We start from the raw sequence: 12065 nt of genomic DNA on the forward strand, positions 1-12065 counted from the left end.
AATCCTTTTAGACATTGGCTTAGGCAAAGACTTTATAGCCAAGAACTCAAAAGCAAATTCAACAAAAACAAAGATAAATAGACGAGACTTAATTAAACTAAAAAGCTTCTGCACAGCAAAAGAAATAATCAGCAGAATTAACAGACACCCCACAGAGTGCGAGAAAATCTTCACAATGTATACATCTAACAAAGGACTAATATGCAGAATCTACAAATAACTCAAATAAATCAGCGAGAAAAAAAATAAACAATCCCATCAAAAAGTGGGCTAAGGACTTGAATAGACAGTTCTCTAAAGAAGATATACACATGGCCAAGAAGCAGATGGAAAAAATGCTCAACATCACTAATTACCAGGGAAATGCAAATCAAAACCACAATGTGATACCACCTCAGTTCTGCAAGAATGATCATAATCAAAACATCATAAAATAATAGATGGCATGGATGTAATGAAATGAGAACACTTTTACAAAGTTGGTGGGAATGTAAACTAGTGCAACCACTATGGAAAACAGTGTGGAGATTCCTTAAAGAACTAAAAGTAGATCTACCATTTGACCCAGCATTCCTACTACTGGCTATCTACCCAGAGGAAAAGAAGTCATTATATGAAAAGATACATGCATAAGCATGTTTATAGTAGCACAGTTTGCAATTGCAAAAATATGGAACCAGCCCAAATGCCCATCAATCAATGAGTAGACAATGAACATGTGGTGTATATATATACCATAAAATACTATCCAGCCATAAAAAGGAACGAAATAATGGCATTCACTTCAACCTGGATGGAACTGGAGACTATTATTCTAAGTGAAGTAACCCAGGAATGGGGAAACAAACATCGTATGTTCTTGCTCATAAGTGGGAGAAAAACTTTGAGGTTGCAAAGGCATAAGAATGATAAAATGAACTTTGGGGACTGGGAGGAAAGGGTGGGAGTGGAGTGAGGGATAAAAGACTACACATTGGGTACAGTGTACACTGCTTGGGTGATAGATGCACCAAAATCTTGGAAATCACCACTAGAGAAATTCATGTAACCAAACACTACCTGGTCCTCAAAAACCTGTTGAAATAAAAATAAATTTAAAAAGCCCTATTTACATCAGAGGTTGTTAGATTTTGTGCCTAGAGTTGTTTAGCTTTGTGCAGTTTGTATTATGGTTTTCAGATTTACCATGGGGATATATGTATTAATTGCACAGAAAATCTGTGTATATAAGTGTTTGTGCTCTATCAAGGGGAGCTGTAGGCTTCATAATTATTTTAATTGAATACTGCTGCTCCCTTTGTGCTACTTTACTTGTATTAATGAAGATTTGAGTAATTAGATTTAGAAGAACATAGCATGTTTGCTTGTCTGCATACAGAATTTCAGTGATGTTTTCTCAAATGGATTGAGAATAATACTGAAATGCTGAAATCTTGTGATATATAAGTGGAATGTCTATGGGCTTTTAGTAGATAAAGGAAGAATAAAATCCTGCACGCTCTTCTTTCTTTGCATTATATATATGTACACATATATATAGTATGTATATATGATACATATACACATGGTGTATGTATTCTAATATTTAGAAAGAAATACAGACAATCCTGTGTTCCTGATGATAGTCCAACTTATGATGGTTTCACTTATGATTTTTTTTTTTACTTCTGGTGGGTTTATTGGGGTATTAAATACATTTTTGATTTATGATATTTTTAACTTGCAATGGGCTTATAGGGATGTAACCCAATCATAAGTCAAGGTGCATCTGCATATGTATATTTCTATATTTTAAAAGGCATATTATTCTTTGATATGCTCTGATGTAACACATATCCAATTATAATCTATGATCTCCTGGAAAATATTAGTTATATTTAAAACAATATTTTATTATACAAACAATATATTTCAGAGTTAGTTAGCTCTACTTCAAAAAAATGCAAAAATAAAAAAACATTGGGTATGTGAAAACAATGGTTAATAAAGAGTGATTAAATTTCTAATTCCAGCTACTTATACACATAGCTAAATCATTCACTCATATATTAGTCAGTCATTTATCCATTTGGAGAATGATAGTAATAGCTATATACACTTTCTGGATTTCTTTTTCTTTTCATGTCCTTGTTTTATATGTATATAAATGTATTCTTTGGTTCAAAACTTGTCAAATCTTGTTGGAAACATGCAGGACATGCAAAAAGCAGAGTAAAGTATAAAAGTATAACATTTCATATTCATTAATTCAATTTCATAAAGTATGCTGGAAGAGATAGAAAAGAGGGAGGAGTCATAGCGCCCATAGTGAGATTATGCTATCATAAAGGCAAAATCCTTAAATTGTTACAGACAAAATTCTAATATGCACTGTGAGCACATCATATTTTTACTTTAATCATTAAGATGATAACTAACAGAATAACAGAGGATTGAAATGGATTTTAAAACTAGGATGATAAAACTAATGAAAAAATGCTGAAATAAAATTTCTAAATTAGATACAAAAGTGAATTACACCCTATAGTATGATAAAAGTTTTTTTTTTTTTTGGAGTGTTTTCTCTCCTGCAGTCGAGAACTGTGAAGTGTCTGACATATTACCCTACATTTACACTATCATATTAGCCTGTCGTATTATGCTGGCAGAAGATATAAGAGTCCTGGGCCAAAGAGAAAGGAGTTTATCACTATGGAACAATGGGCAATATAAGTATCAGCATATTTTCATCAATTGCCTTATACCCCCAAGTTTTATAGAACCCAGAGAGATGCTGGACAAATAGTAGATTATGTTAAAGGAGAATGCTGAACTTAGGAAACCCAAATCTTTTATAATGGGTGGTAAGAAGGCCTATCATTTTACTACAGAGGGAACAATTATCTTTATTATACTAGAGAGTAAGCATAAGCAAACCTATTCTTTCCTCTGGAGAGTGGTACAATCTTCCAAGGCTGTTCATGTTGTATTCTTGGAAAGATAGTCCTGAAAAAGGAGGAGCAATACCTCACTCACAATCTATGTAGAAAAGTAAAAGATAAATAGAGGTTTATTCTTTTCTAAACTGTCTTGGCTTCTGGCAAATTTTCCCCTGAGGATGCCACTCTGTTGGTGACTGTGATTAATCTGACAGAGGCTGGGAATTAGTGTATCTAATTGGTCTTATACAAGCATTTAATTAAGGCTACTACCAATAGGATTCAAATCGGTGGCTGTTGACCTTCTGTGTTGAACTTAACTGTGCTTCCCAGGGTCCAAGATTTAACCAACAGAAATACAAGTCATAAACTATTACAGTCTATCTTAGAAGCCATGCGGCTTTCTTTTTAAGTTTCTGTATTGATGGCTCCAGTTGACCTGGGACATTAATACAGTTACAAAAGCAATTGCACAGACCTCATATTGGTTTGCACCTATCTATCCATAACAACCCTGGCCAGTAAATTGAGCTGACCTGATGACTTCTAGGACTAAAGTGGTGTCATTGACCACTTCAGCTAAAGTGAGAAACAAATTTCTTACCACCTTTTCTAATTGACTGACGACACTGGAGGGACAACTGCTTACAGAGTGCAAAAATAACAAGTCAATTATCCCTCCAGGTAGCTCCAATTATCCAGGTAGCTCCTCCAAGTAACCACGTGTAGTTTCATTTTAGAGGTTATTATGGTCATCTAAGGACTACATTATAATCCACTGCTGGGGTTTCCTTTAACACTGGAAAATCTCTTATGACCACCACTAAGGTGCAAGTCGCAGTGTTTTGGGGAGGGAGGGAAGTTAATGTCTGGCTTCCATACAAGAAGTACAGTCCCAAGGGTGCATGTGGTACCTCTGGAAATAAAGGTTTGCTAACAATTGTTGGGAACCTCCAAGTAGAACCTACATCAGTAGGGGCAGAATTTTATAGTGTCTTCAAAATGACCTCCTGGCCAGCTGATAAACTGTAAGATTCTTAATTCAATTTGAATAATTGAGTCTAGTCCTGATTTTTGGAGGGATTTCCTGAGGGCACTCAGCCCAAACTGTCCTATTTATTCATGCCACCAACTGGGTGGCATTTATCCAACCCATGAGTGGTTGAGTAGTGGCTATGGGAATGGGAATAGGGAAGACATCTGGAGATACTGATAGGTTTTGCCTGAGAGGTTCAGGAGTTGGGGTCATCCTCTGGTGTTTTTGGCAGATTTCTTGGAAGGATTAAGGGAAATGGCTATCATAAAATGGAGTCAGTGGGGTTGAGGGTTGTGATTAGACGGACCCCATGAATCAATTTAATTCTAGACACTTACAATGGTTTAGGAGAGAAACATCGTGTTTTTAGTAACAAGAGTGGCTACAAGAGGTTTTGATGAAAGATCATTAATACCTCACTTACTCCCTATCTCCAAGATGTAAAGTATTTTTTTTCTCATATGCCTGGGTTATTTGTTTCCTTCACTATCACTAAACAAACAAACAAGCAAGTATGTCCCAATCCAATAGCTATAATTTTACTTCTTCTTCCAGTCGTCTCCAATTTGCATCCAGATATGGAGGGAATGTGTGTGAGAGTTAAAGGACACTTTTATAAAATTTATGGAGACCGACTCTACCATTTATCTTATTTTGCCTGAGCCAATATAGGGAGACTCAGTGAGCACTGTATTCAATATAGTAGTCATTATTTTTATGATGTGGGATCATGTTAGTCCAACCAGAGAATGCAGGTGGCTGAACTAAATCAGAATCCTCTGGGCCCCCTTAAATTGTATAACAATAAGACCAGCTTCAGCCTATAATTAGAGAAAAAAAAGTATCATGCTCAAAAATAATCAAGACACAATCTTAAAATTTCAAAATAGGTCTATATAATTCTCCAATACTTTCATCCCATTCATTACCCAGAAAGTCTCTAAGAAGAGGTGATTCTTTTCTAGGGACAGCTGTAATTAGTGATTAAAGTGTCTTGTTAGGATGTGTGGACCAGGAGACATTGAGGGACATAGAATCATAAATCTTTTAGAGTCAATTTTTGATAAGCCTGTATACATGCTCAACAACATCAGATGCCTATTGATGGCAGTGAGTTGAGGGCCCATTGAATGCTTTGACTTTTAGCCACTTGTCAAGTTTTTATTTTGTAATAAAAAATGTACCACTATCAGTCCTAATCATCTGGAGAGTGAAACATATGACACAGATTAGTTCCAAAGGTCATAACTGTGTGGCCAGAGTTAAGTGATTAGTCGAGAAGGGCAAAACATAACAAGACAAAGTGTCAGTTTGCAATGAGGCATCACCAGTAGCTCTGAGAGGGAATCAAAGGTTTGTTAAATTCAATCTGCTAGCAGTAGATGGGAGTAACATCCCATGCAGCATGACATCTCTCATTAGGAGACAAATGTGTTAAAGAGGAAGTTGCAAGGGAAATTAGAAAATACTTTAAGGTCAGAGAAAATGAAAACACAACATTCCAAACTTATTGGATGTAGAGACAGTAGTACTGATAGGGAAGTTTATATCTGTTAATGCCTATATTAAAAAAGGAGAAAAATTTCAAATCAATAACCTAAACTCCTACTTTAAACTCCCTCCTTCCTTCTATTTGCTTTGTGGAGTTGGGGTAGATTTCTGTTGGGGCAGACCCTGTGGGGTCATTCACACCAGAGGATGACCCCAACTGCCAAAGCAAATAGAAGGAATAGAAGGAAGGATATAACAAAGATGAGAGTGGAAACTGATGAAATAGAGACTGAAAAAAAAAGATATTTGAAAACCCAAAAGTCAATTCTTTAAAATATCTACAAAACTGACAAAACTTTATTTAGGTTGACCAAGTAAAGCAGACTCACATTACTAAAATCAGGAAAGAAAGAAGGTACATAACTATTGACCTTAGAGAAATAATGGTGGCAGTACATGTACTAAAGCTGGAATGATACAGAGAAGGTTAGCATGGCCCATGCACAAGGATGACATGCAAATTCTTGACTGTTCCATATAGTTACATAATGGTAAAGGGTTCAATTCCATAAGAAGACCTCACTATCCTAAATATATATGGACGTAACAAAGGAGCACCCAGATTCATAAAGCAAGTTCTTAAAGATCTTTAAAGAGACTTAGACTCCCACATAATAACAGTGGGAGACTCAACACCCTGCTGACGGTATTAGACAGATCATTGAGTCAGAAAATTAACAAAAATGTTGAAGACCTGAATTCAACACTGGACTAAATGAACCTGATAGACATCTACAGAACTCACCACCCCAAAACAACAGAATATACATTCTCCTCATTGCCACATGGCACATACTCTAAAATTGACTACACAATTGGACATAAAACAATCCTCAGCAAATGCAAAACAACCAAAGTCACACCGACCACTTTCTAGGACTACAGCACAATAAAAATAGAATTCAAGACTAAGAAAATTGCTCAAAAGCATACAATTACATGGAAGTTAGACAACCTACTCCTGAATGACATTTGGGTAAATAATGAAATTAAGATGGAAATCAAGAAGTTCTTTGAAACTAATAAGAACAAAAATACAACATACCAGAATCTCTGGGACACAGCTAAGGCAGTGTCAAGAGGGAAATTTATAGCACTAACTGTCCACATCAAACAGTAAGAAAGATCTCAAATTAACACCCTAACATCACAACTAGAAAAACTAGAGAAGCAAGGCAAACCAATCCCAAAATTAGCAGAACAAGATATAACGAAAATCAGAGCTGAACTGAAGGAGATGGAGGTGTGAAAAACTATTCAAAAGATCAATGAATCCAGGAGCTGAGCTTTTAAAATAATTAATAACATAGACCACTAGCTAGACTAATGAAGAATAAAAGAGATATCCAAATAAACACAATCAGAAATACAAAGGGGAAATTATCACTGACCCCACAGAAATAAAAATAACAATTGGAAACTATGATGAACACCTATATGCACAAAAACTAGAAAACCTAGAAGAAATGTATAAATTCCTGGACACATACGTCCTCCCAAGACTGAAGCAGGAAGAAGTTGAATACCTTAACAGATGAATAATGTGCTCTAATATGAATCAGTAATAAATAGCCCACCAACCAGAAAAAAAAAAAAAGCCCAGGACCAGACAGCTTCAGGGCTGAATTTTACCAGATGTACTAAGAAGAGCTGGTACCATTCCTATGGAGAATATTCCAAAAAAATGAGGAGAGGCTCCTTTTCAACTCATTCAATTTGGCCAGCGTCACCCTGATACCAAAACCTTGCAGAGATACATCAAAAAAATGAAAGCTTCAGGCCAATATCCTTGATGAACATCAATACAAACATCTTCAACGAAATATGAGCAAACCAAATCTAGCAGCATATCAAAAAGCTAATCCACCACAGTCAAGTAGGGTTTTTCCCTGGGATGCAAGGTTGGCTTAACATATGCAAATCAATAAACATGATTCATCACATAAACAGAACTAAAGACAAAAACCACATGATTATCTCAATAGATGCAGACAAGGCTTTTGATAAAATTCAACATCGCTTCATGTTAAAAACTCAAAAAAACTAGGTATTCAAGGAACATATCTCAAAATAATAAGACCAAATATATGACAAACCAACAACCAACATCATACTGAATGGCCAAAAGCTGGAAGCATTCCCCTTGAAAACAGGCACAAGACAAGAATGCCCTCTCTCACCACTCCCATGCAACATAGTATTGGAAGTCCTGGCCAGGGCAGTCAGGCTAGAAAAAGAAACGAAGAGCCTCCAAATAACAATAGAGAAAACCAAACAACCCTTGTTTGAAGATGAAATGATCCTGTATCTAGAAAACCCCATAGTCTTGGCCCAAATACTCCTTAAGCTGATAACTTCAGCAAAGTTTCAGAATACAGAATCAACATACAAAACTCACGACCATTCCTGTACACCAATAGCAGCAAAGTTGAGAGCCGAATTAAGAACACAATCCCATTTACAATTCCTACAAAAAGAATAAAATACCTAGGAATACAGCTAAGTGGGGAGGTGAAAGATTTCTATAATGAGAATTACAAAACACTGCTCAAAGAAATCAGAAATGACACAAACAAATGGATAAAAAAATCCATGCTCATGAATAGGAAGAGTCAATATCATTAAAATGGCCATATGGCCTAAAGCAATTTATAGATTCAGTGCTATTCTTATCAAACTACCAATTACATGTTAACAGAACTAGAAAAAACTATTTAAAAATTCTAATGGAACCACAAAAGAGTCCAAGTAGCCAAGGCAATCCTAAGCAAAAAGAACAAAGCAGGAGGCATCATGCTATCACAGGGCTACAGTAATCAAAACAGCATGATACTGATACGAAAACAGACATTTAGACCAGTGGAACAGAATAGAGAGCCCATAAATATGGCTGCACACATACAACCATCTGATCTTTGATGAATCTGACAAAAATAAGCAATGGGGAAAAATCTCTATTTAATAAATGATGCTGAGACAACTGGCTAGCCATATTGCAGAAGACTGAAACTGGGCTCTTCTTTGCGCCATAGACAAAAATCAACTTAAGATGGATTAAGGACTTAAATGTAAAACCAAAAACTATAAAAACCCCGGAAAACAACCTACACAATACCATTCTGGACATAAGAAATTGCAAAATTTTCATGATGAAGACTCCCAAAAGCAATTGCAACAAAAGCAGAAATTGACAAATGGGATCTAGTGAAACTAAAGAGCTTCTGCACAGAAAAGGAAACTATCAACAGAGTACACAGACAATCTACAGAATGCGAGAAGATGTTTGCAAACTATGCATCTGACAAAGGTCTAATATCCAGTATCTATAAGGAATTTAGACAAAGTTACAAGAAAAAAAAGCCTATTAAAAAGTGGGCAAAGGACATGAACAGACAATTTTCAAAAGAAGACATATATGCAGCAAACAAGCATATTAAAAAAAAAGCTCAGCATCACTGATCATTAAAGAAATGCGAATAAAAATCACAATGAGATACTATCTCTAACAAGTCAGAATGGCTATTATTAAAATGTCAAAAAACAACTGATGCTGGCGAGGTTGCAGAGAAAAGGGAATGTTTATACACTGTTGGTGAGAGTGTAAACTAGTTCAACCATTGTGGAAAGAAGTGTGGCAATTCCTCAAAAAGCTGAAAACAGATCTATCATTTGACCCAGCAATCCCATTACTGGGTATGTACCTGAAGGAATATAAATTGTTCTAGCATGTAGACATCCACACATATGTTCATTACAGCACTATTCACAATGCCAAAGACATGGAATCCACCCAATTACCTGTCAATGGAAGATTGGATAAAGGAAATATGGTACTTGTACACCATGGAAGTTTATGCAGCCAGAAGAAAGAATGAGGTTATGTCCTTTTCAGGAACATGGATGGAGCTAGGCTATTATCCTTAGCAAACTAATGCAGGAACAGAAAATGAAATACCATATCTTGTAACTTATAAGTGGGAACTAAATGATGATAACACATGGACACATAGAGGGGAACAACAGCCACTGAGGCCCACCTAGTGTTAGAGGGTGAGAAGAGAGAGAGAAGCAGGAAAAATAACTACTGGGTATTAGGCTTAGTACTTGGGTGATGAAGTAATCTGTACATAAACCTGTGTGACATGAGTTTACCTATATAACAAACCTGCACATGTGCCTCTGACCCTAAAATAAAAGTTAAAAAACAAAAAAGAAAGAATAGATTACAAGGGAATTATATGAACAGTTTTAGGCCAACGAATGAGATAACCCAGCTGAAATGGAAAATTTTAGTAAGATACAAACTACCAAAACTGAGTCAAGAAGAAATAGAAAATTTCAATAGACCTATAAGAAGTAAGGAGACTAAAACTCTTCTAACAAAGAAAAGCCAAGACTGAATGATCCCACTCATAAATTCTACCAAATGTTTGAAAAGGAATTAGCATGAATATTTTACAAACTCTTCCAAATAATAGAAGAGGAGGAGGTAACACTTCCCAACTTATTCCAGGAGGCCAGTATTACCTTGTTACAAAACCTAGGCAAAGATATGGGAGGGGGGAGCAAAAAGTTACAGATCAAAATATTTTTATCAATAGCTATGCAACAACCCTTAAAAATGTTAGTACCAAATCCAGCAACGTATAAAAAGGATTATAAACCATGATCAAGTGGAATTGATTTTAGGAATTCAAGACTCATTTAACATATGAAAATCAATTAATATAATGCACTATATTAGTAGAATAAAGGACAGAAAGCACATCATCTCAGTAGAGACAGATAAAGCATTTGACAACATCAACATTCCTTACAAAAATGGATCAAATACCTAAATGTAAGAGGGAAAATGATAAAATTCTTAGCAGAAAACTTAGATGTAAATATTTGTGGCCTTAGATTGAGAAAGACTCAGATATGACACTTAAAGTATGAGCAACATATGAAAAAATGGATACCTTTTTAATTTTATTAAAATTAAAAACTTCTGTGCTTCAAAGTTTACTATCAAGGATGTGAAAAGGCAACTACATAATGGGGGAAAATATTTGCAAGATTCAAATGTCTCGTAAGGATCTTGTATTCAGAATGTATAAAGAACTCATGAAACTAAATAAGAAAAATAAAAATAAACCAATTAAAAATGGGCAAGGGGTTTGAATAAACATTTCTTCAAAATGATTATAAAAATGTCCAACAAACACGTGAAAAGATGCTCAACATTACTATTCATTAGGTAAATACAAATCAAAACCACAAAGAGCTACCACTTCAAACTCACCAAGTAATGAAAAAAATAACAAACAAAAACCTGGAAAATAACAAATGTTGGTGAGGATGTGGAGAAATGTAAGAATAGCGTTCAGGTCAAATAATTTGCAACAATGTTTGAAGTTCACAAATACTAATAGTTCTTTTTTTAAAAAAATAAAAGTATTACATTTTAATATAATTAAATACATGTATTTGCATTTTATACTTTAAATGTTTCTGAAAATAATGAAAATAAATTTGACTCATGAAGCCAGTATAGAAAATTTAAATGATTCAAATTAATTATTTCATGAGAAAACAAATAAAATTTTATATAAAATGAAATGCCATGCTGGTAATGTTCTATACTTTGATAAAATCAGAAGAAAGACATTTAATTGTGTTTTTAAATCAAAATAATCAAACCAGTCTGATTTATTCAATGATTCACTTTGATTAGAAACATTACATAAACCTGGATCCAGATATATTCCTGCATTTATTTACCAAATATTTTAATGTGCTCCACAGTTATTTTATTCTATATTTTTGTTTATTAATTGTTAGCTTAATGTTCCTTTGCATTACTCTTCTTTCCTTTTGGTGATAGAGTTATTTGAATCAGATGTTTCTACAGTCCTAACAAAAGAGGGTTCTGTGGTCAATTAATCTCTCATAATGCACCTAAAATGCAGTCCACAGATGCTAAAGGCTACAATTACAAACAGGCCTTTGTAAATGACTTATTACTTTCCCCATATGAGGAGAAGGAAAGGTTTTTCTCACTTACAAAGGCACAGAGAATTGGCAGCATCAATGTGACAACTTCAGTCATGGGTCGAAAGCAAATACAAAAGAACACTGAATTGAAAACAGGAATGCAGAAACGTGAGGTAAGATTTGCTGCCCAGAATGTCAGCCAAAAGAAGAAATTGTAGTTATTTAGACCTGAACTTTTTAATTATACTCATTTTTACTTTTAATGGATGTGAGTGATGCAAACTATTCCATTGTGAGTAATACAGTAATAAAAATCTGAAGGCAAAGTTCAAGTGAAAATGTTTTATAACATTGATATCAGTTCTAATTTTGAATATTAAGAAGTACAAACTTTTTATTAGTAGAAACTTATTTTCTCCCCACCTAGCTAAAAAACGTTGGAAAAAAGTCTTGTATATGTAAGTAGTGTTGGTTTAAAGGAGGACCAAATGAATAGACATGCAGGGCAATTACTTGTCTCTGTCCAGCTAAGAAAACATTCTACAACTTTCTGAAAACCTGATTAGCTACTTTAGTTATTATTT

The 12065-nt window shown here is 34.7% G+C and overlaps 1 non-coding gene across 1 annotated transcript; it reads left to right on the forward strand.

Annotated features, from left to right (window-relative positions):
• The first annotated feature begins 5885 nt into the window (after positions 1–5885).
• LOC112135916 (U6 spliceosomal RNA) lies at positions 5886–5988 on the forward strand. Its single transcript, XR_002917146.1, has one exon. It is a non-coding gene; the product is annotated as a U6 spliceosomal RNA (small nuclear RNA).
• The last annotated feature ends 6077 nt before the right edge of the window (positions 5989–12065 follow it).

This window comes from Pongo abelii, chromosome 10, assembly GCF_028885655.2.
Source record: "Pongo abelii isolate AG06213 chromosome 10, NHGRI_mPonAbe1-v2.0_pri, whole genome shotgun sequence".
In the NCBI taxonomy this organism is placed as follows: Eukaryota; Metazoa; Chordata; class Mammalia; order Primates; family Hominidae; genus Pongo; species Pongo abelii.